Source organism: Emys orbicularis, chromosome 16, assembly GCF_028017835.1.
Source record: "Emys orbicularis isolate rEmyOrb1 chromosome 16, rEmyOrb1.hap1, whole genome shotgun sequence".
In the NCBI taxonomy this organism is placed as follows: Eukaryota; Metazoa; Chordata; order Testudines; family Emydidae; genus Emys; species Emys orbicularis.
Genome location: NC_088698.1, coordinates 2534747 through 2559823, shown reverse-complemented (window position 1 = coordinate 2559823; position 25077 = coordinate 2534747). Strand labels below are relative to the sequence as shown.

General features: G+C 50.8%; 1 protein-coding gene across 1 annotated transcript in view; it reads right to left on the bottom strand.

Moving 5' to 3' along the window:
- The window catches only part of AP1B1 (adaptor related protein complex 1 subunit beta 1), a 74850-nt gene extending 55498 nt beyond the window's left edge, over positions 1-19352 (bottom strand). The window contains exon 1 of the mRNA XM_065418045.1: positions 19275-19352. The gene's annotated coding sequence lies outside the window, so the exon portion shown is untranslated. The remainder of the gene's footprint in view (positions 1-19274) is intronic.
- Between the last annotated feature and the right edge of the window lie 5725 nt (positions 19353-25077).

Here is a 25077-nt window from a genome sequence, read left to right as displayed (position 1 = left end):
CGCATACCCTGGGTACTGCAATTACACTTCGTTTCTTAGATCCACTACATACAGGGACTTCATAAGGCAACAAAGTGATACTGAACTCTAAAGCAACTGATTTTTGTTAACCTATATTCTTTTCTTTCCCAAAAAACTTTACAAGGTTTTAAGACTGTCAACTTAGTGAGTTAAAAGTGTTTGTGGCTTAGAAGCCAAGTATCAAAACTGACAGCACAGCTTTGACCTAAGAATTAGTACAGACTATTTGAACTCGTTAAAATATGAAGTCAGGAATCCTGGGAGTCAATACACCACATCAAGTTTAATGATGCAGTTAAGCCAGTCCCAAGATGCCAGAGGTTCCTTCTACTCATTACTGGCTGCCCAGATGCAAATTAAAAGCCCTTTCCTATGACAGCAATTGATAACTCTAGTGCCCTGTTAAAACAGTTTCTTTAATAAACAGGCTGTAATGTCACAAGCTGCAAGAACTCCTGCTGAACCCGATCCCCAATGGTGGCAACAGCAGCAGTCGGTAACTCAGTGCTGTTAAATGCTCTGGGATACACAGAGTATGAGCAATGCTAAACAGAAACCACAAGTGGGGGGTGGGAACCACATGATGGTTGCAGCACAAACCACAAGCTCTGGTTTCACTCTATAAACTCTGCTAAATAAATGGCTCTAACCTAAGTAGCCAGTTCTTTAACAGAGCTTATGGTGGACCATGTTGAGCTTTTAATGATGATAGTGTTGACCTTCCAGAGAGTGGAAAGGAGTCAGAGAAAAGTGAGCATCTGAGGACAATCAAGATGGTGTTTAGTCTCCAAACAAATACAATTATCAGACTGCTTGTAAAGCAGCCCTAGCAAACTAGACAACAAGCAGAAAACTTGAAAGTGGAATCTTGGCTCTGCCACTGACCTGCAGCAAGTCACGTTAAAGCTCTGTGCCTCAGTTTCCCTTGTGATCCGTTGATCTATCTACGTAGACCATAAACATTTTGGGGAAGGAACTGTCTAGTACAGTAACTCCTCACTTAAAGTCATCCTGGTGAACGTTGTTTCATTGTTATATTGCTAATCAATTAGAGAACATGCTCATTTAAAGTTATGCAATGCTCCCTTATAACGTTTTCTGGCAGCTGCCTGCTTTGTCCACTGCTTGCAGAAAGAGCAGCCCACTGGAGCTAGCTGGTGGGGGCTTGGAACCAGGTTGGACCGGCAGCTCCCCCATCAGCTCCCCTAAGTTCCCTGTGTGGCAGCCACGTAGCGGGCTATCAATTGCCGGGCAGTTCAGCTGTCCCTCCCCCCATTGCCATGTGCTGCTCCTGCCCTCTGCCTTAGAGCTGCTCCCAGGAGCCTCCTGCTTGCTGTGTGTGGGGGAGAGAGGGAGGCTAATGTCAGGGTGTCCCCCTCCGCCCTGCTTATCCCATCTCCACAGAGCAGGGGGGGGGGGGGGAGACGGACACGACAAGGCTCAGGATGGAGGGAGCTTGCTGGCAGCAGCTGCTGTCTCAACTTGCTGATCTACTTTAAAAGGCAATGTACTTAGAGTGGGGTCAGCATACTTAAAGGGGCAATGCGCCTCTCTTTCTCACACACACACACACACACACACACACAGGGTGTGTGTCTCCTCTCCCTCGATTTGTGCTGCCTTGTAGAGTGTGAGGCTACATTAACAATGTGTTACCCCCTTGAGGGCTCTGCTGAGTGCTAGTTCATCATTTAGTAGTAAGGCATTCCCTGGGAAATATCCCACCCTCTGACTTCACCACCTCAACCAAGCTTCACAATCATCATTGCTGTGTACAGTATTAAATTGTTTGTTTAAAAAACTTATACTGTGTGTGTATAGTCTTTTGTCTGGTGAAAAAGATTTCCTTGGAACCTAACCCCCACTATTTACATTAGTCCTTATGGGGAAATTGGATTCGCTTAACATCGTTTCGCTTAAAGTCACATTTTTCAGAAACATAACTACAACGTTAAGCGAGGAGTTACTGTCCTATGTGTGTGCAGCATCCAAGGTGCTACCACAATACAAATAATATGGTCTACTAGGCCTCACTGACATCTGTGCCTTTAAAGACAAGGTAAAGGGCAGGCACCAAAGGAAAAGCCAACACCCCACAAATATGTAGCGTGTACCTCAGTGTATCTAAAGCACTACAGTACCAGTCAGCCAGAGGCCAAGCCAGGCAAACCCTCAGATCAAGGAACAGCTGCACTAGATCCTGCAGTTATGAAAGTCTTTGGATGGGAGAGAAATAAGTTACACCCGCTTGGCCACACCTGATACCATCATCTGACAAGACTTCTGAATCCTAGAAGGTAACCAGGGTAAGAACCCCGCTTCAGCAGAAAGCAAGCTTCTAGTACTCAAATTCCACTACCTGACAATGGGATTGTGCCAATTTTCTGTCATCACCGATTCTTTAGTACTGTTAGCTGCCACAGAGTATTTAATCTTCCAAACTAGTGCTCTGCCGTTGGATCCTATTGGCAATTTTCCAGCTCATGCCTCCGCTGCCTGATTGAAGGCAGGCACTGAATGCAATGTTCCAGTGGCACGTGGAGCAGACCACAACAGCACTCAGAGCTGACAATAAGCCACATTTATGCCTGGAGAAGCTCAGCTGAGGTCAATGGCTCTATAGGAGGGGCAAGTCCAACTCTGTTTCCTGCGCCATAATGAGAAGTCTCATTCCTTCCCAGACACCAATTTTTCCATTGAGTGGCAGAGGAAGAGATGACAAAGTCCTTCCAGTAAGTATCAAGCCCCCAAAATCAACCAGCTACTATGCCCCCACTTCCGGGAAGCTGTTGAGAAGTAGGTGGCCTGACCCTTCAGAAAAGCAGCTCTGGAAGTGGGGAAAGAAGTTGTTGACCTCCTGAGCTCTGCTGAGAGCAACTCTCAGCAGTAGCCTCTTCTTCCACCACCTGGAGACACCTGCAGCGAGGTGAGAACATGTGTGAAGGCAGTGTGCTAATACAGCAAGGGAAAGGAGGCAAGGGCAGCTGCCAGCTCCAGGAAAAGAGCCTGAGGCACCATGTAAGAGCAAAACAAGGGGAGAGATTTACGAGTAACACACAGGAGGTCAGTATGATCACAATGGTCCCTTCTGGACTTAGAATCTCTGACTCTCAGAGCAGCTGGAAACAGCTGATCACTTATTGCTCTCTGAAAGCAAAGCAAATAGCTCTCAAGTATCTCGTTCCTCAGGGATAAAGAGCACGGACTTGCATAACACATGTGCCTCTAAATGAACAACACTTATTAAGGACTTAATAAATGCTCTCACCCATGGTAAGCACGAAGCTTACCCAAGCAAGTGCCATCAATTTTCTGCAGAATCTAAGCTTCCTTCTTTAAAAAAATTCTAGCCCATGTGGTCATAAAGAAAGCCTTCAAAACATCAACTAGTCACTAATTCAACATTGTCCTTAGGTCTGCCAGACATACAATACCAGTGCCTTCAAGGCTGCTCAGAGCTTTGCCCAGCTGCAGCAAAGTGCCTAGACTCTGGTCAGTTTTCACTCGGGCTATTGGGAACCCTAAAGAGAGCAAGGAAACTGACTGATTAGGCCTCAACTGGAGTAGTGTGTCCAGTTCTGGGTGCCACATTTCAGGAAAGATGTGGACAAATTGGACAAAGTCCAGAAAAGAGCAACAAAAATTATTAAAGGTCTAATTAATTGGGTTTGTTTAGTCTGGAAAAGAGAAGACTGAGAGGGGACATGGTAACAGTTTTCAAAGTACATAAAAGGTTGTTACAAGGAGGAGGGAAAAAATTGTTCTTAATCTCTGAGGCTAGGATAAGAAGCAATGGGCTTAAATTTGCAGCAAGGGAGGTTTAGGTTGGACATTAGGAAAAACTTCCTAACTGTCAGGGTGGTTAAGCACTGGAATAAATTGGCGAGAGAGATTGTGGAATCTCCACCCTTGGAGATTTTAAAGATCAGGTTAGACAAACACATAAGAACGGCCATACTGGGTCAGACCAAAGGTCCATCTAGCCCAGTATCCTGCCTTCTGACAGTGGCCAATGCCAGGTGCCCTAGAGGGAATGAACAGATAATCATCAAGTGATCCATTCCCTGTTGCTCATTCCCTGTTGCTCATTCCCAGCTTCTGGCAAACAGAGGCTAGGGACACTATCCCTGCCCATCCTGGCTAATAGTCATTGATGGACCTACCTTCCATGAATTTATCTAGTTCTTTTTTGAACCCTGTTATAGTCTTGGCCTTTACAAAATCCTCTGGCAAAGAGTTCCATAGGTTGACTGTGCGTTGTGTGAAAAGACTTCCTTTTGTTTGTTTTAAACCTGCTGCCTATTCATTTCATTTGGTGACCACTAGTTCATGAGTTATGACGAGTAGTAAATAACACTTCCTATTTACTTTCTCCACACCAGTTATGATTTTCTAGACCCAATCATATCCCCCCCCGCCATCGTCATCTCTTTTCCAACCTGAAAAGTCCCAGCCATTCCATACCCCTAATAATTTTTGTTGCCCTTTTCTGAACCTTTTCCAATTCCAATATATCTTTATTGAGATGGGGCGACCACATCTGCACACAGTATTCAAGATGTGGGCATACCATGGATTTATATAGAGGCAATATGATATTTTCTATCTTCTTATCTATCCCTTTCTTAATGATTCCCAACATTCTGTTCCTTTTTTGACTGCCGCTGCGCACTGAGTGGATGTTTTCAGAGAACTATCCACAATGACTCAAAGATCTCTTTCTTGAGTGGTAACAGCTAATTTAGATCCCATCATTTTATATGTATAGTTGGGATTATGTTTTCCATTGTGCATTACTTTGCATTTATCATCATTGAATTTCATCTGCCATTTTGTTGCCCAGTCACCCAGTTTTGAGAGATCCTTTTGTAGCTCTTCACAGTCTGCCTGGGACTTAACTATCTTGGGTAGTTTTGTATCATCTACAAATTTTGCCACCTCATTGTTTACACCTTTTTCCAGATCGTTTATGAATATGTTGAATAGGACTGGGCCCAGTACAGACACCTTTCAGGGATGGTCTAGATCAGGGGTAGGCAACCTTTCAGAAGCGGTGTGCCGAGTCTTCATTTATTCTCTTTAATTTAAGGTTTTGCGTGCCGGTAATACATGTTAACATTTTTTAGAAGGTCTCTCTCTCTAAGTCTATATTATATAACTAAACTATTGTTGTATGTAAAGTAAACAAGGTTTTCAAAATGTTTAAGAAGCTTCATTTAAAATTAAATTAAAATGCTGATCTTACGCCGCCAGCCTGCTCAGCCCACTGCCAGCCTGGGGTTCTGTTCACCTAGGCCTGCAGTGGGCTGAGCAGGACGACTCAAGGTCAGGGCAGAGGGCTGGGGTGTGTGTGGAGGTGCAGGCCAGAAGGCTGGGTGTTGGGGGGGACTCGAGGTCAGGGAAGAGGGCTGGGGGGGTGGAGGTGCAGGGCAAAAGGCTGGGTGGGGGGGGGGTTCAGGACAGAGGGCTGGGGGCATGGGGGTGCAGGGCAGAAGGCTGAGTGTGTGTGGGGAGGTCAGGGCAGAAGGCTGAGTGTGTGTGGGGGGTGCAGGGCAGAAGGCTGAGTGGGTGCTGGGGGGTGCAGGGCAGAAGGCTGAGTGGGTGCTGGAGGGAGGTCAGGGTAGAGGGCTGGGGTGCTCCCAGCCCCCTGCCCTGAGTGGCTCACGGCAGGGGGCTGGTAGGGATATGCCCTGTTCCACCCCCTTCCCCAAGGCCCGTCCCTACCTCTCTCTGCCTGCTCTACGGAGCAGCGAGCACGCTGCGCTCGGCTCTGCTCCGCTCCCCCTCCCCCTCGCAGCCGTCGCCAGCAGGGAGAGGGAGGAGGAGGGGCAGAGGGGCCGGAATGCACCAAGCTGTGGGAAAAAGCGGGGGAGGAGGGAAACTTGGCTGCCGCAGGACCAAGCTTCTGCCTCTTGCCCCCGCAGGGGAGAGCGGTGGGCGGGGGGGCTGAGTGGGGCGGGGGGCCGGGACTCCCCCCCCCACCACTCTCCCCTGCCGGGGCAGGAGGCAGAAGCTTGGTCCTGCCGCAACCAAGCTTCCCTCCTCCCCTGCTTCTTCCCCCAGCGTGGTGCTTTCCGGCCCCTCCGCCCCTCCTCCTCTCACCGGCAAGCAGCGTGCCACTCAGAATCGGCTCGCGTGCCGTGTTTGGCACGCGTGCCGTAGGTTGCCGACCCCTGGTCTAGATAATACTTAGCCCTGCCATGAGTGCAGGGGACTGAACTAGATGACCTCTTGAGGTCCCTTCTAGTCCTATGATTCTATGAAAAATAAGGTCAATTCCACCCTGCGGCTGCTTGTGAAAGCAAGGAGCAGCAGCAGCAACTCAAAAATAGATGGGGTAGAGAGAACAGCCTAGTAAAGCCCCCGCCCCTCTGGAGCGCCCAAGAATCCTGAGATGCTAATTCTCTTTTTCAGCTGCCAGCCCAGATTGGGGTGACACTATAAATTTCTCAGATATCTACTAGTCGCAGAACAACACAAGAGACAACTCCTGTAATGAGAGTCAAGGGACAGGACAGGCACTGGCCAGTTTCCCCAACAGCTGAGGCAAGGAGAAAGCAGGCTTCTACTTTGGGAATTTCCCTGAACAGTGGAGCCTCCACATTTTCCATATCAGTGTTGGGGTCACAGACTAAGTTCTTTGGCTACGAAGATTTCCAAACCTTTTAAGTGGTTGCATGTGTGGAGATGTATGAGAGTGGGTGGGTGGGAGAGATTGTCGGATGCATTAGAAAAGAAGCGGGAAACAAAAAATGGGAGGAAAAAAATACAGAAGGAGAGGTAAAGAGTATACTGTAGAAGGAAGAAGGAAATGGACACTGAAGGCAACTGTTCTAGGAAAAGAAAAACTAAGAAAAAGTGGAGGGAAGCCAGGAATGGAAAGAGTTCATCAAGATCCAGAGCTGGAATATGTTACATTTTTAAAACGAAGTTGACTGACACTGCACCCTATATTCTTCATAGTGATATTATTATATGATCATGACATAGTTATGATGTATTTTATGCAAGAGAAGTCATGTAAGATGTCCTTCGAAAGGTTATGATTTGCTGAATAGGATTATCCTATTTATATGCATGTATCATTTTTGTATCTGAAGTTATGAATATTGACTATGTATCTGTACTTCAAATGTAGTCACACCAGGGTAGTGCCCACTAGACAAGATGCTTTCGGTCTAGATAGTGGGTGGGGAAGGGCCTATTCAGGGCAATGGGCCATTAGGAAAAAACAACAGGCCTTAGGAGAAGCTTATCTCCCACCTGGAGAGCCTTCCTGCGAAGGCTACAGACAGCCTCCGAGTAATGGCAGCTATAACTCTACAAAGACAGAATCACAGAATAATCAGGGCTGGAAGGGACCTCAGGAGGTCATCTAGTCCAACTTTCCCCTTAAGAATCTGCATCCTGCTTGTATAATCTCTTTGGGTATGAATAGCAGATTCTCACCCTATTTAGTATATTAAGCTAAGTTTGCGTTTGTTTATTTGCTAGGTAATCAGCTTGGATCTGTTTGCTATCACTTATATTCACTTAAAATCTCTCTTTTGTAGTTAATAAACTTGTTTTTGCTTTATCTAAACTAGTGAGTTGGAATCATAACTCGGGGACAAAAGGCTGTTGCACGTTCCTCTCCACATTGAGGGAGGGGGACCAATTTTACGCTGTTCAGTTCCCTATGCAGTATAAGAGGGTATCACTTTGGGTTTATACTCCAGAGAGGGTGCGCGCCTGAGGAACTGGGAGTATCAGGGACTGGTCAGAGAGCCTGCTTGTAACTGCAGCTGGGTGCATCCCTACCTGTATGTATGCTGGTGAAAGTGCAGGCTGGAGGGCTCTGTAGCTTGTCACAACAGTACAGTGTGAGTGGGAGCCCAGACTCGTGGGACAGGGGGCTCAGTACCACCTCAGTTCCAGGTGGCACCCCAGGGAGAACCCGTCACATTGACAAATTACAATTACATTCAATACACAACTCCTTTATTCCTCTGAGTTCAAGGGAGTGAGGAGACATGGCAGCACAGGTTTCATACTATTAGTACTAGTCCTCTAGTTCGTAAGAATCAGTTAAATTCTTCAAGTCCTGGACAAAGGAACATGTAACGTTGCTTGGAAAAGAAAGCAGTACCGCATTTATTTTTAAACAAAAAAAGTGTGCAATGCCCATGTTAAGCATTTTAAACTGTATGCATTAGGCACAGGGTTACAGCTACGATAAACTACCTAGCTGGTTATTACATAAGAGAGCTTCACTGTGTTTATTAATATTTTAGTAGTTCTTAAGAGTTTCGTTTTGAAATATACTTAGGGAATGTGACTCCCAGCGAGCTTGGAATGCAAGTTTATTGGCTTACCATAACAGTGTATTGAAATCTGGCAGTACTGGAACATGCTTTAGAACTGATCTCATGAGAGACTACATGCCTTGAAATGGAAGGGGAGAGAAGCAAATGCATGGGGATATACTGTTTCCTCTGACAACTAGGAATCTGGGTGCTGGGCACCAATTATCAGTGTCTAAAGCAAGGGGGAAGCAGAGGGGAGAGGCATTTGCTTCTGGGGAATGCGGAGCATGAGCCTGTAGGACAGCAGGATAGGGAGCTGCACAGCAATGAGGGCCTCATTTAACAAATCCAGTAACGAATCCAAAACGAAGAAAGCTGACAGTAAAGGGTCATTACAAGAAACAGGTGAGACAAGCATTCCCTCTCTTCCCCTTCAGTCTGCACACAGGGCAGTAAGCCAGGACCAGCATTACTTTCTGAGCATAAAGGATGATTGATTAGTAAAACCCTTTGCCTTTGTGGGAAACCTACAAAGCTTAAGAGCCATAATTACAGAATGCAAAGCCAGAGTCTAAGAAAATCCACATACCAATTAAAAGTTGAAAAGGAATCTCAAAGCCTTCACAGCTTCCGTTTTAACTCAAGGGACCCCCAAAACACTAATCAATATCAATCCAGCACAAGAGAAGCTAGATCTTGGACTACAGGAAAAAAGTCAACTGTTTTAGGAGGGATGAAAGAGTTCCTGGACATGAGTACACTACACCATATTTCTATTATACTATCCCAAGAAGTCCCAGATCCTTCCCAGGACAGGCAAACAAATAAGAGTAGCCATGCAAAAGCTTTTAGGGGAGATCAGTGCAGCTAAGCAGAGAAACAGAAGGGCGGGGGGGGGGGGGAGGAGATTATCTTATGGCTAAAGAGTCACATTGCACAGCCAGCAGCCTCACCCAAACACATGGGAATGGAAGAGAGATGATACACCAAATAATCCAAACTATGCCTGGCACATTGTATTAGAGCATAACATGCACCCTCAACAGTACTACATCTAACCCATCAGCCAGCTAGAGAGAACCTAACACTCCACACCACCTTCAGCAACTGGCACAAAGTCAAAGCTGTTGGGCATAAGCTCTGAAATAACTACAACATTTCCATATAGAAGGGCTGGCATAATTCCAGTCAGGGCTTGAAGACTATCATAAGCCTGTCTTTCACATGAGCTGTGAACCTGAAGTCCTGAACACCTGTGGCCATTTCAGATCCTATGGTGCTTTCTGCAAAGCAAGGTTGTTCACCCTGTTATTTTGGCCAAATTTCAATTTTAGGTAATTGGCTTCTGTCTTTCTATATCCAATTGAAGTAGAGAGGAACACCAGAATTTTCCTCTTCCTATCTTATGCTGTTGTGTAGCGCTGCAGGGTACTGTTGCACTACTACTGCCATCCACCCCAAACATGGCTGCATTTCCATGGCAGTAGAAGCAATTCCTGTGTATGTACAGTCTGATCCTGAGAGGTGCTGTACCCCTGTAGCAAAGTTAATGGGGATTGATGGAGTTCAACACCTTTCAGGATTGGGCTTATTGTTTGTAAAGCACTTTAAGGTAAGAGACACTAAGATATTATGATGAAGTAAAAACAAAATAAAAAAACCCTTTCATATCACGGCTTAACTATGGACCTGATTCAGAACAGTGCTGAGCACTCCTTAACTTCACTAGTTATAGAACTGAACAGACTGTTTCAAGTAGGATACTGAAGAGACTTTCAGCATAAGGAAATGCCCACAATTGTGGCTGACTATTGTTTCACTACTACTGCTACAACATCAAAGATGATTGTAATGGCAAGAGAAAAGCCATTTTTTAAAAGAAATAAGACATGTGATTGTAAAACCACTGAAAGTGCAGCAGCTGAAACTACTGTTAACATGTCTACACTACAGATTTAAGTTGACCTATGTTAGGTCAACTTACAGCCAACCCCAGTTAATTACTTCTCACCTCCCTGCTCATGGCTGGGAGCAGGGGGCAGCCACCCGGGCTTCTTGGCTCCCTGAGCAGGGAGCCTGGAGCAGCCGGGCTCCAGCTGCCCAGCTTTCTTGTCAACTTCATGGCTCCGGTATGGAGCCTGAAATTGATGAGAGAGCCAATAGGGAATGTAAGTACAGTAGAACCACAGAGTTAGGAACCCAGAATGGAGGTTGTTCCTAATGCTGAAATGTTTGTAACTCTGAACAAAACATTATGCCTGTTCTTTCAAAAGTTTACAACCGAACAGTGACTTAATACTGCTTTGAAACTTTACTATGCAGAAGAAAAATGCTGCTTTCCCTTAATTTTTTTAGTAGTTTACGTTTAACACAGTACTGTGTTTGGTTTTTTGGGGTCTCCGCTGCTGCCTGATTGCATACTTCTGGTTCCAAATGAAGTGTGTGGTTGACCGATCAGTTTATAACTCTGAGGTTCTACTGTAATGCAGTGTCTACATAGACACTGCGTCACCCTAACTAAACCGACAAGCGCTATGCCCCTCGTGGAGGTGGAGTTATTATGCCGGCGTAGTATTGCACTTACACCGGTGGGACAAGGCTGTAGCGTGTGGCGCTCAAAGTTTGTTTAGTGGTCACCCCTTTCACATAGCAAGCCTCTGAGTGCGACCCCCCTTATAAATTAAAAACACCTTTTTATATATTTAACGCCATTATAAATGCTGGAGGCAAAGCAGGATTTGGGGTGGAGGCTAACAGCTCGCGACCCCCCGTTTAATAACCTCGCGACCCCGTGAGGGATCCCGACCCCCAGTTTGAGAACCCCTGGTGCACACTGGCATCATTAGGTTGATGTAAGCTGCCTTTAGGTCGACCTACTGTTTAGTGTAGACCAGGCCCCAGTTTTAAATAGGGTGACCAGATGAGATGAAGAAAATATCGGGACACCGGGGGGGGGGAGGAAGGGGGGAAGCCGAGTGCTGCCGGCCGAGCAAAATATCGGGACAAATTGCATCCCGACCAGAGATCGGTCGGGATGCGGGACAAACAGCTAAAAATCGGGACGGTCCCGATTTTATCAGGACGTCTGGTCACCCTAGATTTAAAACTAACTAAATTTTGAGTTGGCAGGGTTCCTTTAATGTTGGCTATGAAATATTTAGGATACAGAATTTCTTGGATTGACTATGTTTTGATCCAATAGATTTTATTAATAAAGAAAACAGTATCCCTTGCACCTAATGCTTGGATCTGTTAATAAAGGCACATTTGGTTCCATGTTAAACAGGATACCCACACTGAAACAAACAAAAATCCTTTTTCATAGCCAACTTTTTGAATATACCATTTGAAAACAAAAGGAAAACAGATTAGCTATAGGAAATGGAGGGGGGAAATGGAGTGGAAATTCTGGCACAATGAGGATAGCAAAAAGCCATGAAAATAACAATGTGTATATGGATATAAATGAAGTTCTGTAACTCATGGACTATAATATCCACCAGCAATTGCATAAATGAGGCCAGAAATACTTACCCAAATGCTTCACTATATCCAGATCTAGGGGATTGCCTAGAGCAGGGGAGGCCAACCTGAGCCTGAGAAGGAGCCAGAATTTACCAATGTACATTTCCAAAGAGCCACAGTAATACGTCAGCAGTCCCGTCCCCCCACCATCAGCACCCCCCCTCCGCTCCCACAGCCTCCCACCCCCGCCGATCAGCGTCTCCCCCTCCCTCCCTGCACCTCCCAATCAGCTGTTTCGTGGCATGCAGGAAGCTGGGGAGAGGGACGGGGGGGGGGGGGGGCAGGGCACAGCAGGCTCAGGGAAGGGGGCAGGAAGGGGTGGAGGGGGGCAGGGCCTGTGGCAGAGCCAGGGGTTGAGCAGTGAGCACCCCCTGGCACATAGGGGCTGGAGCTACAGGCGCCAACTTTCCAGAGTCGGTGCCTATACAAGAAGCCACATATTAACAACTTCTGAAGAGCCACATGTGGCTCCAGAGCCACAGATTGGCCACCCCGGCCTAGAAATTCCACAACTCTGAACCCAGATCCCTAAGCTCTAACGAGGTGATGGGAAATGCTGCTGAGATCACTCATGCTCTCTTGGGGCCTGTCTACACTAGCTGTTTTTACACACACACACACACACACACACACACACTCTTGCTCAAGGTTTCCCCACCGGTGAGAGTATAGTTAGTGCAGGGAAGGTGCCTGGCATTTTTAATCACTGTTGTCTAGAACTGCTCTGATCGGCGTTAGATGATACAGTGGTCAAAACACCAGCCAGTCTACACTAGCGCTAACTTGCTCCCACCAGAGGGGCTGCACTGGTAGGAGCAACTGGAAGAATTTTAAAGAGTAAACGTAGAGAGAGCCTCAGAGGGAGATCGACACTCACAGCACCCTTTGTTAGTGCCATAACTAGAACACTCAGCTTCAACCTTTGGATAACAGACGTTTCAGCCTAGCTGAAAACCTACATCACAACAAAATGTTTTGGACACACTAAGGCAGCATTTCCAATAGTTTAGGCAACCTCCTTTTTAACTACACAGCCATACTCCAGATGGACAGTTGACAGCCAGCAACACACAAAGCTTGTACTCATTGGGGACAGATAAAAATCTAATCCTTCCAAGCCTCTCAGTATGTGCTGATTTCACCCCGTACACACTCACAATCCAACAACATCATATTTCCATCAATAAACTTACATATAGGAAAAGAAAGAAAAATACTGCCTGAGAACTCAGTCTCGATCCAGTGATTTAGACTTTTAAATTAGGCTTATTGCAAATGAATAGTAAAAACAGGTATGATTTGTTGGTTTGAGGATATTTACAATGTCAACAATGTGTTTTAACTGTTTATGAAGCTTCAACTTTTTGAATCTCAATATGTCATTAAATAATTGTCTGACCCACTCTCATAATTTCCCACAACTGTGATAATTTAAATAAAAAATGCTTAAAAATAAACCGATATTATCTGTTGAAATGATAAACAAATAAAAAAAATCAAATTCTACCAACCCTACTGACAGAACAGAGCAGATGCAAACATCAGCACCTCCAAAACAAGATGCTTTATATGTTGATAAGATGAGAATGGGAATAAGGTCAGAATAGAATGGCTCCTGCAATATTAACTATGAAGTTACTATTATCTACTGCACAATGATAATGACTGTTCCACAAAGCGAACAGCTGAAGTCTGTGTCTATAACCTGGAGTCAAGAAGGGGGAAAAAATCCAGATTATATATAAAATAATTCAATATGTAATTTACTGCTGAGTCAAGCTGCATCTGTTTTATTTTGGATAGCCAAATAAATTCATATTGCACAAAATAATGTCCTACTCTAACTGCAAGGTTGCACTGTAATACTTTGATGTAGATGAGACAAAGAGCATGAGGCCTGCTCAAGAGCCACTTTGCAATACAATTACCCACACGACTCCAGAGCATATTCAACCGCTTACAACAATTAATCCACTTTAAAATTAAGGTATTTGGAAGGCACCGCCTTCCCATGTTACTATGTTTTTAGTTTAGATAGTTACATTAGGTTAAAAATGCTAGCATCTGATAGATCACTAACCTCCACGTAGAGCAGAAAGATTTAAATTGACTGTCAGTCTACACTGAGAAGTTATATCAGCAAAGCTACATTGGTCAGGGGTGTGAAAAAACCCACACCCAACCACCATAGCTATACCAATCAGTGTAGACGAAGCTATGAAGAGGGGTTCCATTGACAATGCCAGCTTCATTCAGGTGTGTGTGTGTTCCCATACGGACAGAAAAAACCCTTTTGTTAGTGTAGGCTATGTCTATACTACAGGGCTACGCCAGCATAGTCTCCATAGTGTGGACATACCCATAGCCACTTCAACACAGCAACCTGTCAGAAAAAATGCATTCCCACAGCACCTGCTCCTAGCCTAACTATGCGGCATGAGGAATGGAAGCATGAATGTTAATGCCAACTCAAAATGAACAATTCATGTCATCGGCTTCATTCAATGGTGGGGAAGTGACACACCCCTGTTGCTGCAATAGAGACTCAGCTCTTATGCGGGAAGCAAAGTTGTCAGCTGATTCTAAACACCCACATAAAGCTGGATCCTTACAAAAACCCCAAGGATTTGCTCATTATCAGAGGGAAAAGAGCAAGTACAACAGGAGTGTCTGAAGGCTAACAGTAGACCCAAGTGTCCATCCAGGCCTTTTTACTCTGCTTGTATCAGAACACCTACCCAAATGTATCCCATGCACTGCTACAGACTAGGGACCGAATGGCTAGGAAGCAGTTCTGCAGAAAAGGACCTAGGGGTTACAGTGGACGAGAAGATGGATATGAGTCAACAGTGTGCCCTTGTTGCCAAGAAGGCTAACGGCATTTTGGGCTGTATAAGTAGGGGCATTGCCAGCAGATCGAGGGACGTGATCATTCCCCTCTATTCGACATTGGTGAGGCCTCATCTGGAGTATTGTGACCAGTTTTGGGCCCCACACTACAAGAAGGATGTGGAAAAATTGGAAAGAGTCCAGCGGAGAGCAAAAAAAAGGATTAGGGGGCTGGAGCACATGACTTATGACGAGAGGCTGAGGGAACTGGGATTGTTTAGTCTGCAGGAGAGAAGAATGAGGGGGGATTTGATAGCTGCTTTCAACTACCTGAAAGGGGGTTCCAAAGAGGATGGATCTAGACTGTTCTCAGTGGGAGCAGATGACAGAACAAGGAATAATGGTCTCAAGTTGCAGTGGGGGAGGTTTAGGTTGGATATTAGGAAAAACTTTTTCACGAGGAGGGTGGTGAAGCACTGGAATGGGTTACCTAAGGAGGTGGTGGAATCTCCATCCTTAGAGGTTTTTACGGTCAGGCTTGACAAAGCCCTGGCTGGGATGATTTAGTTGGGGATTGGTCTTGCTTTGAGCAGGGGGTTGGACTAGATGACCTCCTGAGGTCCCTTCCAGCCCTGATATTCTATGATTCTATGAAATGTGAATTTAAATCATTTTGCGAGCATGCCAAGTGCTAGCTTATTTACTCAAAAGATTAGTTTTTGCATCTTCAAAATGTCGCTTTCCACAAAATTGAGGCCTCAAGATATTTAGCAGATCAGTTTGCAAAAATCAACTTCTAGCTTGAGGTTTCACATGCAAGTACCATGCCAATTTGGGCTTGTGGAGAGAAGAGGTGGGAGTAATAGAACAAGACTGTCCCACTGGTTACAAACACAAAGAGGAGCAGAGTGGGAGGTGGCACATGCATTCTATACTATAAGTGAACAGAGGCCATTTATTACACAGAAATATCACTGCCCTTTTGAATGATTTCCTTGACAGTCCACAGATGTGTATTAAATATGTAGCGGCCTTAATTACTTGTCAGCTAGAAACTTTGTGTTTCTTATTTAAGGGAAAAGACAAGTCTTAACCAGCAAAGTAGCTCCTCTTTATAAATATAGTTCAGTTAAACAAGGCAGCTAAACCCAACTCACCCCACTGTGGTCAGGTCCTAAGGCAGGGACCATTCAGAAATAACACAGGACACCAGGAAAAATCAGCTGGTGTTTAAAAACACAGATGGGAGCCCTGGCTCCAGTGCCTCTTTGGGGCCGGGGACCCCCACCGACACAAGCCTGCCAGATGTGGGAACCCTGGAGCCCAGTCACCCAGCCTGGCAGAAGCAGGCCTGAGCCCGCACAGAGCTCCTGGGTTCAGCTGGGCCATTGTAAAGCAACTCCACCTAGGCCAGGGGAGAGGGTAGGAGCAGGGCCGTTCGGGAGCCAGGCCGGGGCGGTAACAGCGCTGGGGGGGAGCAGGGCACTGAGGCCCGGGGCGGTCACAGCGAGGGGGGGGCAGGGCCGTGCGGGAGCCAGGCTGGGGCGGTCACAGCGCTGGGGGGGGGGTGAGGGGGGAGCAGGGCACTGAGGCCCGGGGCTGTCACAGCGAGGGGGGGGGGCAGGGCCGTGCGGGAGCCAGGCCGGGGCGGTCACAGCGCTGGGGGGGGGGGGTGAGGGGGAGCAGGGCACTGAGGCCCGGGGCGGTCACAGCGCTCGGGGGGGTGAGGGGGGAGCAGGACACTGAGGCCCGGGGCGGTCACAGCGCTCGGGGGGGTGAGGGGGGAGCAGGACACTGAGGCCCGGGGCGGTCACAGCGCGGGGGGGGGGGGCAGGGCCGTGCGGGAGCCAGGCCGGGGCGGTCACAGCGCTCGGGGGAGTGAGGGGGGAGCAGGACACTGAGGCCCGGGGCGGTCACAGCGCTCGGGGGAGTGAGGGGGGAGCAGGACACTGAGGCCCGGGGCGGTCACAGCGCTCGGGGGGGTGAGGGGGGAGCAGGACACTGAGGCCCGGGGCGGTCACAGCGCTCGGGGGGGTGAGGGGGGAGCAGGACACTGAGGCCCGGGGCGGTCACAGCGCTCGGGGGGGTGAGGGGGGAGCAGGACACTGAGGCCCGGGGCGGTCACAGCGCTCGGGGGGGTGAGGGGGGAGCAGGACACTGAGGCCCGGGGCGGTCACAGCGCTCGGGGGGGTGAGGGGGGAGCAGGACACTGAGGCCCGGGGCGGTCACAGCGCTCGGGGGGGTGAGGGGGGCAGGGCCGTGCGGGAGCCAGGCCGGGGCGGTCACAGCGCTCGGGGGGGTGAGGGGGGCAGGGCCGTGCGGGAGCCAGGCCGGGGCGGTCACAGCGCTCGGGGGGGGGGGGTGAGGGAGGAGCAGGGCACTGAGGCCCGGGGCGGTCACAGCGCTGGGGGGGGGGTTGAGGGGGGAGCAGGACACTGAGGCCCGGAGCGGTCACAGCGCTCGGGGGGGCGGTGAGGGGGGAGCAGGGCACTGAGGCCCGGAGCGGTCACAGCGCTGGGGGGGGGGTGAGGGGGGAGCAGGGCACTGAGGCCCGGAGCGGTCACAGCGCTGGGGGGGGGGTGAGGGGGGAGCAGGGCACTGAGGCCCGGAGCGGTCACAGCGCTGGGGGGGCGGTGAGGGGGGAGCAGGGCACTGAGGCCCGGAGCGATCACAGCGCTGGGGGGGGTGAGGGGGGAGCAGGGCACTGAGGCCCGGAGCGATCACAGCGCTGGGGGGGGTGAGGGGGGAGCAGGGCACTGAGGCCCGGAGCGATCACAGCGCTCGGGGGGGCGGTGAGGGGGGAGCAGGGCACTGAGGCCCGGGGCGGTCACAGCGCTGGGGGGGGTGAGGGGGGAGCAGGGCACTGAGGCCCGGAGCGATCACAGCGCTCGGGGGGGCGGTGAGGGGGGAGCAGGGCACTGAGGCCCGGAGCGGTCACAGCGCTGGGGGGGGTTGAGGGGGGAGCAGGGCACTGAGGCCCGGAGCGATCACAGCGCTGGGGGGGGTGAGGGGGGAGCAGGGCACTGAGGCCCGGAGCGATCACAGCGCTCGGGGGGGCGGTGAGGGGGGAGCAGGGCACTGAGGCCCGGAGCGATCACAGCGCTCGGGGGGGTGAGGGGGGCAGGGCCGTGCGGGAGCCAGGCCGGGGCGGTCACAGCGCTCGGGGGGGGGGGGGGGTGAGGGAGGAGCAGGGCACTGAGGCCCGGGGCGGTCACAGCGCTCGGGGGGGCGGTGAGGGGGGAGCAGGGCACTGAGGCCCGGAGCGGTCACAGCGCTCGGGGGGGCGGTGAGGGGGGAGCAGGGCACTGAGGCCCGGGGCGGTCACAGCGCTGGGGGGGGGGGTTGAGGGGGGAGCAGGACACTGAGGCCCGGAGCGATCACAGCGCTCGGGGGGGCGGTGAGGGGGGAGCAGGGCACTGAGGCCCGGGGCGGTCACAGCGCTGGGGGGGGGGTTGAGGGGGGAGCAGGGCACTGAGGCCCGGAGCGATCACAGCGCTGGGGGGGGGTGAGGGGGGAGCAGGGCACTGAGGCCCGGAGCGATCACAGCGCTCGGGGGGGCGGTGAGGGGGGAGCAGGGCACTGAGGCCCGGGGCGGTCACAGCGCTGGGGGGGGGGTTGAGGGGGGAGCAGGGCACTGAGGCCCGGAGCGATCACAGCGCTGGGGGGGGGTGAGGGGGGAGCAGGGCACTGAGGCCCGGAGCGATCACAGCGCTCGGGGGGGCGGTGAGGGGGGAGCAGGGCACTGAGGCCCGGAGCGATCACAGCGCTCGGGGGGGTGAGGGGGGCAGGGCCGTGCGGGAGCCAGGCCGGGGCGGTCACAGCGCTCGGGGGGGGGGGGGGTGAGGGAGGAGCAGGGCACTGAGGCCCGGGGCGGTCACAGCGCTCGGGGGGGGGGGGGGGTGAGGGAGGAGCAGGGCACTGAGGCCCGGGGCGGTCACAGCGCTCGGGGGGGCGGTGAGGGGGGAGCAGGGCACTGAGGCCCGGAGCGGTCACAGCGCTCGGGGGGGCGGTGAGGGGGGAGCAGGGCACTGAGGCCCGGGGCGGTCACAGCGCTGGGGGGGGGGGTTGAGGGGGGAGCAGGACACTGAGGCCCGGAGCGATCACAGCGCTCGGGGGGGCGGTGAGGGGGGAGCAGGGCACTGAGGCCCGGGGCGGTCACAGCGCTGGGGGGGGGGGGGGGTGAGGGGGGAGCAGGACACTGAGGCCGGGGCGGTCACAGCGCTCGGGGGGGGGGGGGGTGAGGGGGGAGCAGGACACTGAGGCCGGGGCGGTCACAGCGCTCGGGGGGGGGGGGGTGAGGGGGGAGCAGGACACTGAGGCCCGGGGCGGTCACAGCGCTTGGGGGGGGTGAGGGGGGAGCAGGGCACTGAGGCCCGGGGCGGTCACAGCGCTTGGGGGGGGTGAGGGGGGAGCAGGGCACTGAGGCCCGGGGCGATCACAGCGCTCGGGGGGGCGGTGAGGGGGGAGCAGGGCACTGAGGCCCGGGGCGGTCACAGCGCGGGGGAGGGGGGAGGATTGGCGGGAGCCCAGCAGGCCAGAGGGACGGGGCCGTGCGGGAGCCAGGCCGGGGCGGTCACTGCAACCCCCACTCCGGGCCCCCAGCTCGGTCCCTACCAATCGTGGTTCTGTTCTCCGGCTCCGACCGCTTCCTCCGCGCTGCCCGGACCTCGATCTCTGCAGCTGCCACTGGCCCGACGGAAGTGAGAATGGGGCGGGGGAATGCTTCCGGGGCACGGGGCGGGCAGGGCGTCACGTGGGGGCAGTAGCGGGGGTCCGGTGGGGGCGGGGGAAGCCCAGCGAGGGGCGCGGGGGGGTTGCGGGGGCAGAGCCAGTTCACCTCAGGCTCTTCGCTGGCATCACAAGCGATCCAAACAAGCGCGCGGGGGAGGGGGGGGTCTCTGCTCTTGGTCCCGGCCCCGCCCCGGGTTTGCCTGTATCCGGGGCTCGCACCGATGTTTCCAGACTCCCGGGGGCGGCTGTCCCAAACCCAGCAACCGAAATTCTACCAGAGTATTACAGCCCACAGGAGACTAGACTAGTATGTGCCACAGGGAGCGAATAGGAGAGACCGAGGTGCATGAGTGCCCGAGGCCCCTGCAGTGGCAGAGAAATGATTAAGTGAGATACACCCAGATAATCCTGGCAAGTGACCCGCACCCCATACTGCAGCAGAATGCAAAAATTTCCTGACTCCACATATGGTGATCAGTTAGACCTTGAACATGTGAGCAAGAACCAGCCCACCAAGCATCTGAAAGAGAGAATGCTCAGTGCCACCTCACAGCCCTTCCCCACCCCATCCAGGTTTCTGAGGCTATGTCTACACTACAAAATTAGGTCGAATTTGTAGTGTAGACATATGAGTGGTATCATAGAATATCAGGGTTGGAAGAGACCTCAGGAGGTATCTAGTCCAACCCCCCTGCTCAAAGCAGGACCAATCCCAACTAAATCATCCCAGCCAGGGCTTTGTCAAACCTGACCTTAAAAACCTCTAAGGAAGGAGATTCCACCACCTCCCTAGGTAACCCATTCCAGTGCTTCACCACCCTCCTCGTGAAAAAGTTTTTCCTAATATCCAACCTAAACCTCCCCCACTGCAACTTGAGACCATTGCTCCTTGTTCTGTCATCTGGTACCACTGAGAACAGTCTAGATCCATCCTCCTTGGAAACCCCTTTCAGGTCATTGAAAGCAGCTATCAAATCCCCCCTCATTCTTCTCTTCTGCAGACTAAACAATCCCAGTTCCCTCAGCCTCTCGTCATAAGTCATGTGCTCCAGCCCCCTAATCATTTTTGTTGCCCTCCGCTGGACTCTTTCCAATTTTTCCACATCCTTCTTGTAGTGTGGGGCCCAAAACTGGACACAGTACTCCAGATGAGGCCTCACCAATGTCTAATAGAGGGGAATGATCACATCCCTCGATCTGGACCTAACCAGATCAGCTACAACATCACCGGCTCATTCACCTGCACGTCCACCAATGTTATATATGCCATCATGTGCCAGCAATGCCCCTCTGCTATGTACATTGGCCAAACTGGACAGTCACTACGCAAGAGGATAAATGGACACAAGTCAGATATCAGGAATGGCAATATACAAAAACCTGTAGGAGAACACTTCAACCTCCCTGGCCACACAATAGCAGATGTTAAGGTAGCCATCTTACAGCAAAAAAACTTCAGGACCAGACTCCAAAGTGAAACTGCTGAGCTCCAGTTCATTTGCAAATTTGACACTATCAGATCAGGATTAAACAAAGACTGTGAATGGCTATCCAACTACAGAAGCAGTTTCTCCTCCCTTGATGTTCACACCTCAACTGCTAGCAGAGCATCTCACCCTCCCTGATTGAACTAACCTCGTTATCTCCATACTGATTTATACCTGCCTCTGGACATTTCCATTACTTGCGTCTGATGAAGTGGGCATTCACCCACGAAAGCTTATGCTCCAATACCTCTGTTAGTCTTAAAGGTGCCACAGGACCCTCTGTTGCTTTTTACAGATTCAGACTAACACGGCTACCCCTCTGATACTTGACATCCCTCGATCTGCTGGCAATGCCCCTACTTATACAGCCCAAAATGCTGTTGGCCTTCTTGGGAACAAGGGCACACAGTCGACTCATATCCAGCTTCTCATCCACTGTAACCCCCAGGTCCTTTTCTGCAGAACTGCTGCCTAGCCACTTGGTCCCTAATAGCAGTGCATGGGATTCTTCCATCCTAAGTGCAAGACTTTGCACTTGTCCTTGTTGAACCTCATCAGATTTCTTTTGGCCCAATCCCCTAATTTGTCTAGGTCCCTCTGTATCCTATCTACCACTCCTCCCAGTTTAGTGTCATCTGCAAACTTGCCGAGGGTGCAATCCACGCCATCCTCTAGATCATTAATGAAGATATTGAACAAAACTGGCCCCAGGACCGACCCTTGGGGCACTACGCTTGATACCGGCTGCCAACTAGACATGGAGCCATTGATCACTACCCATTGAGCCTGACAATCTAGCCAACTTTCTATCCACCTTATAGTCCATTCATCCAGCCCATATTTCTTTAACTTGCTGGCAAGAATACTGTGGGAGACCGTATCAAAAGTTTTGCTAAAGTCAAGGAATAACACATCCACGGATTTCCCCTCATCCACAGAGCCGGTTATCTCGTCATAGAATTCAATTAGGTTAGTCGGGCATGACTTGCCCTTGGTGAATCCATGCTGACTGTTCCTGATCACTTTCCTCTCTTCTAAGTGCTTCAGAATTGATTCCTTGAGGACCTGCTCCATGATTTTTCCAGGGACTGAGGTGAGGGTGACTGGCCTGTAGCTCCTCCTCCTTCCCTTTTTTAAAGATGGGCACTACATTAGCCTTTTTCCAGTCATCCGGGACCTCCCCCGATCACCATGAGTTTTCAAAGATAATGGCCAATGGCTCTGCAATCACATCTGCCAACTCCTTTAGCATCCTCGGGTGCAGCACATCCAGCCCCATGGACTTGTGCTTGTCCAGCTTTTCTAAATAGACCTGAACCACTTCTTTCTCCACAGAGGGCTGGTCATCTCTTCCCCCATGCTGTGCTGCCCAGTGCAGTAGTCTGGGAGCTGACCTGGTGGCCGTGTTAGTCTGTATCAGCAAAAACAACTCCCAGTCTTTATTCAGGCCTAATTTGATGGTGTCCAGTTTGCAAATTAATTCCGGTTCTGCAGTTTCTCGTTGGAGTCTGTTTTTGAATGTTTGTTGTTGAAGAATTGCCACTTTTAAGTCTGTTATTGAGTGTCCAGGGAGATTGAAGTGTTCTCCTACTGGTTTTTGAATATTATAATTCTTGATGTCTGATTTGTGTCCATTTATTCTTTTGCATAGAGACTGTCCGGTTTGGTCAATGTACGTGGCAGAGGGGCATTGCTGGCACATATCACATTGGTAGATGTGCAGGTGAATGAGCCTCTGATGGTGTGGCTGATGTGGTTAGGTCCTATGATGGTGTTTGCAAACTGAACACCATCAAATTAGGCCTGAACAAAGACTGGGAGTGGATGGGTCACTACAAAACCTAATTTCCCCCTGCTGATACTCACACCTTCTTGTTAACTGTTTGAAATGAGCCACCTTGATTGCATTGGCCTCATTAGCACTACAAAAGTGATTCTTCCTCCCTTGGTATTCACCCCTTCTTGTCAACTGTTGAGAATAGCCCACTTCCACCTTAATTGAATTGGCTCGTTAGCACTGACCCCCCACTTGGTAAGGCAACTCCCATCTTTTCATGTGCTGTGTATTTATACCTGCCTCTGTATTTTCCACTCCATGCATCTTATGAAGTGGGTTATATCCCACTTATGCCCAAATACATTTGTTAGTCTCTAAGGTGCCATAAGGACTCCTTGTTGCTTTTCTATCCAATTTAGTGTCCTATCTCCAGCTGTGGCTGGCCCTGATGCTTCAGAGGAAGGAGACCAAAAAAACAAAATAAACCCTCAAAAATCAAACCACCTTTGTGGGGGGGAATCCCTGAATAATGAGCTTTTTAGGAACATGAGACATAAACCAGAAGTGAGCCCCAGGACTACTGAGTCCTGCTCTCCCACCATCACAAGCAACCCAGCCATACAATCCTACTCATAAATTTGTCCGTCTCTCTCTCTAAACTAATTGTTTGCCCCCACAATTCCTATTGGGAGGTTGTTCCAGACACACTCTCCTCTGACGGTTAGAAACCTTCTCACTTCCAGCCTCAATTTATTCAAGGCCAGTTTATCCTTGTTTGTTCTTATGCCAACATTGTCCTTTAGCTCCAGTAGCTCTTTCCCCTCCCTGGTGTTTATCCTCCAGTGTATTCATAAAGAGCAATCAGATCCCCTCACAGCCTTCTTTTTGCTAAACAAACCAAGCTTTTCCTGTCTCCTCTCCTCCATACCCCTGCTCACCTAGTAGTTCTTCTGTGGCCCTGTTCCCATTTGAATTCATCTTTCTTGAACATGGGTGATGGCGTGGAGCAGGTTCAGATATCCTGGTGATGGATGCTGTATAAGAGCTTGTCTACACTGGCACTTTACAGCGCTGCAACTTTCTCACTCGGGTGTGAAAAAACACCCCCCTGAGCGCAGCAAGTTTCAGCGCTGCAAAGCGCCAGTGTTGACAGTGCAGCAGCGCTGGGAGCTACGCCCCTCGTGGAGGTGGGGTTTTAGAGCGCTGGGAGAGCTCTCTCCTAGCGCTCTGCCACGACTACACAAGCCACGTTTAAAGTTGCCAGTGTAGACTAGCCCTAAGAATCTAAACCAGAGGTGGGCAAACTATGGCCCGTGGGACCGTCCTGCCCGGCCCCCGAGCTCCTGGCCCGGGAGGCTACCCCTGGCCCCTCCCCTGCTATCCCCCCTCCCCCGCAGCCTCAGCTCACTCGCTGGCGCAATGCTCTGAGAGGCGGGGCTGTCAGCTCCTGGGGCAGCGCAGCTGCAGAGCCGCAGCCTGACCCGGTCTCTGTGCTGCGTGGTGGCGGCGGCGGTGGCAGTGGCGGCTGTAGCGCCACCAGTACTCCAGGCAGTGCAGTAAAGGGGCACGGAGTAGGGGGGGTTGGATAGAGGGCAGGGGAGTTCAGGGTGGTGGTCAGGGGGTGTGGATAGGAGTCGGGGTGGTTGTGTGGGGAGCAGTGGGTTGAATGGGGGCAGGGGTCCCACGGGGGCCATCAGGAAAGAGAGGGAGGGTTGGATGGGGGGGCAGTCAGGGGCAGGGGTTCCAGGGGCAGTGAGGGGACAGAGAGAAGGGGTGGTTGGATGGGGCAGGAGTCCCGGGGGGGGGCACGACCCCCTCCCCTAACCGGCCCTCCATACAATTTATGAAACCCGATGCGGCCCTCAGGCCAAAAAGTTTGCCCGCCCCTGATCTAACCAGATTGATCTCTGAGCTATCTCCAGGGGGAGTGAGAGGAGCAGGAGAGAGGGGTAAGGACTATCAGGAGGAGAAAAGCTATGGAACATGAGGGCATTCAGACACAGAGGAGCAGGTGGGTGCTGGCTCATGGGTGGAGGTGGGCATAGAGGCATGCAGACACACAGTATAGATTGAGTGCAGATTTCCCTTCTAATGTATTATGATTGTGACACTGGCAGACCAGGTGTCTCCCATGTCTTAACTGAGCACTGACCGATACAGAGCTGAAATCAGTTTGGCTCACTTGTGTGTTAGTATTGTTAAAATAGGTATTAGGATGATAAAAATGGGCTTAGTGTTTAGACTTCATTGAATGTTTGTAAACTGCTGCATGCATTAATCTCCCTTATAACATCTGTAACCCATATTGTAAGGTAATATTTAAACATTTGTATTGCAGTATAAGCCTCTGTGACTGTGTAAATCACCAGAGAGGAGAGAGACATTAACTAGTGTCAGAGTAGCAGCCATGTTAGTCTGTATC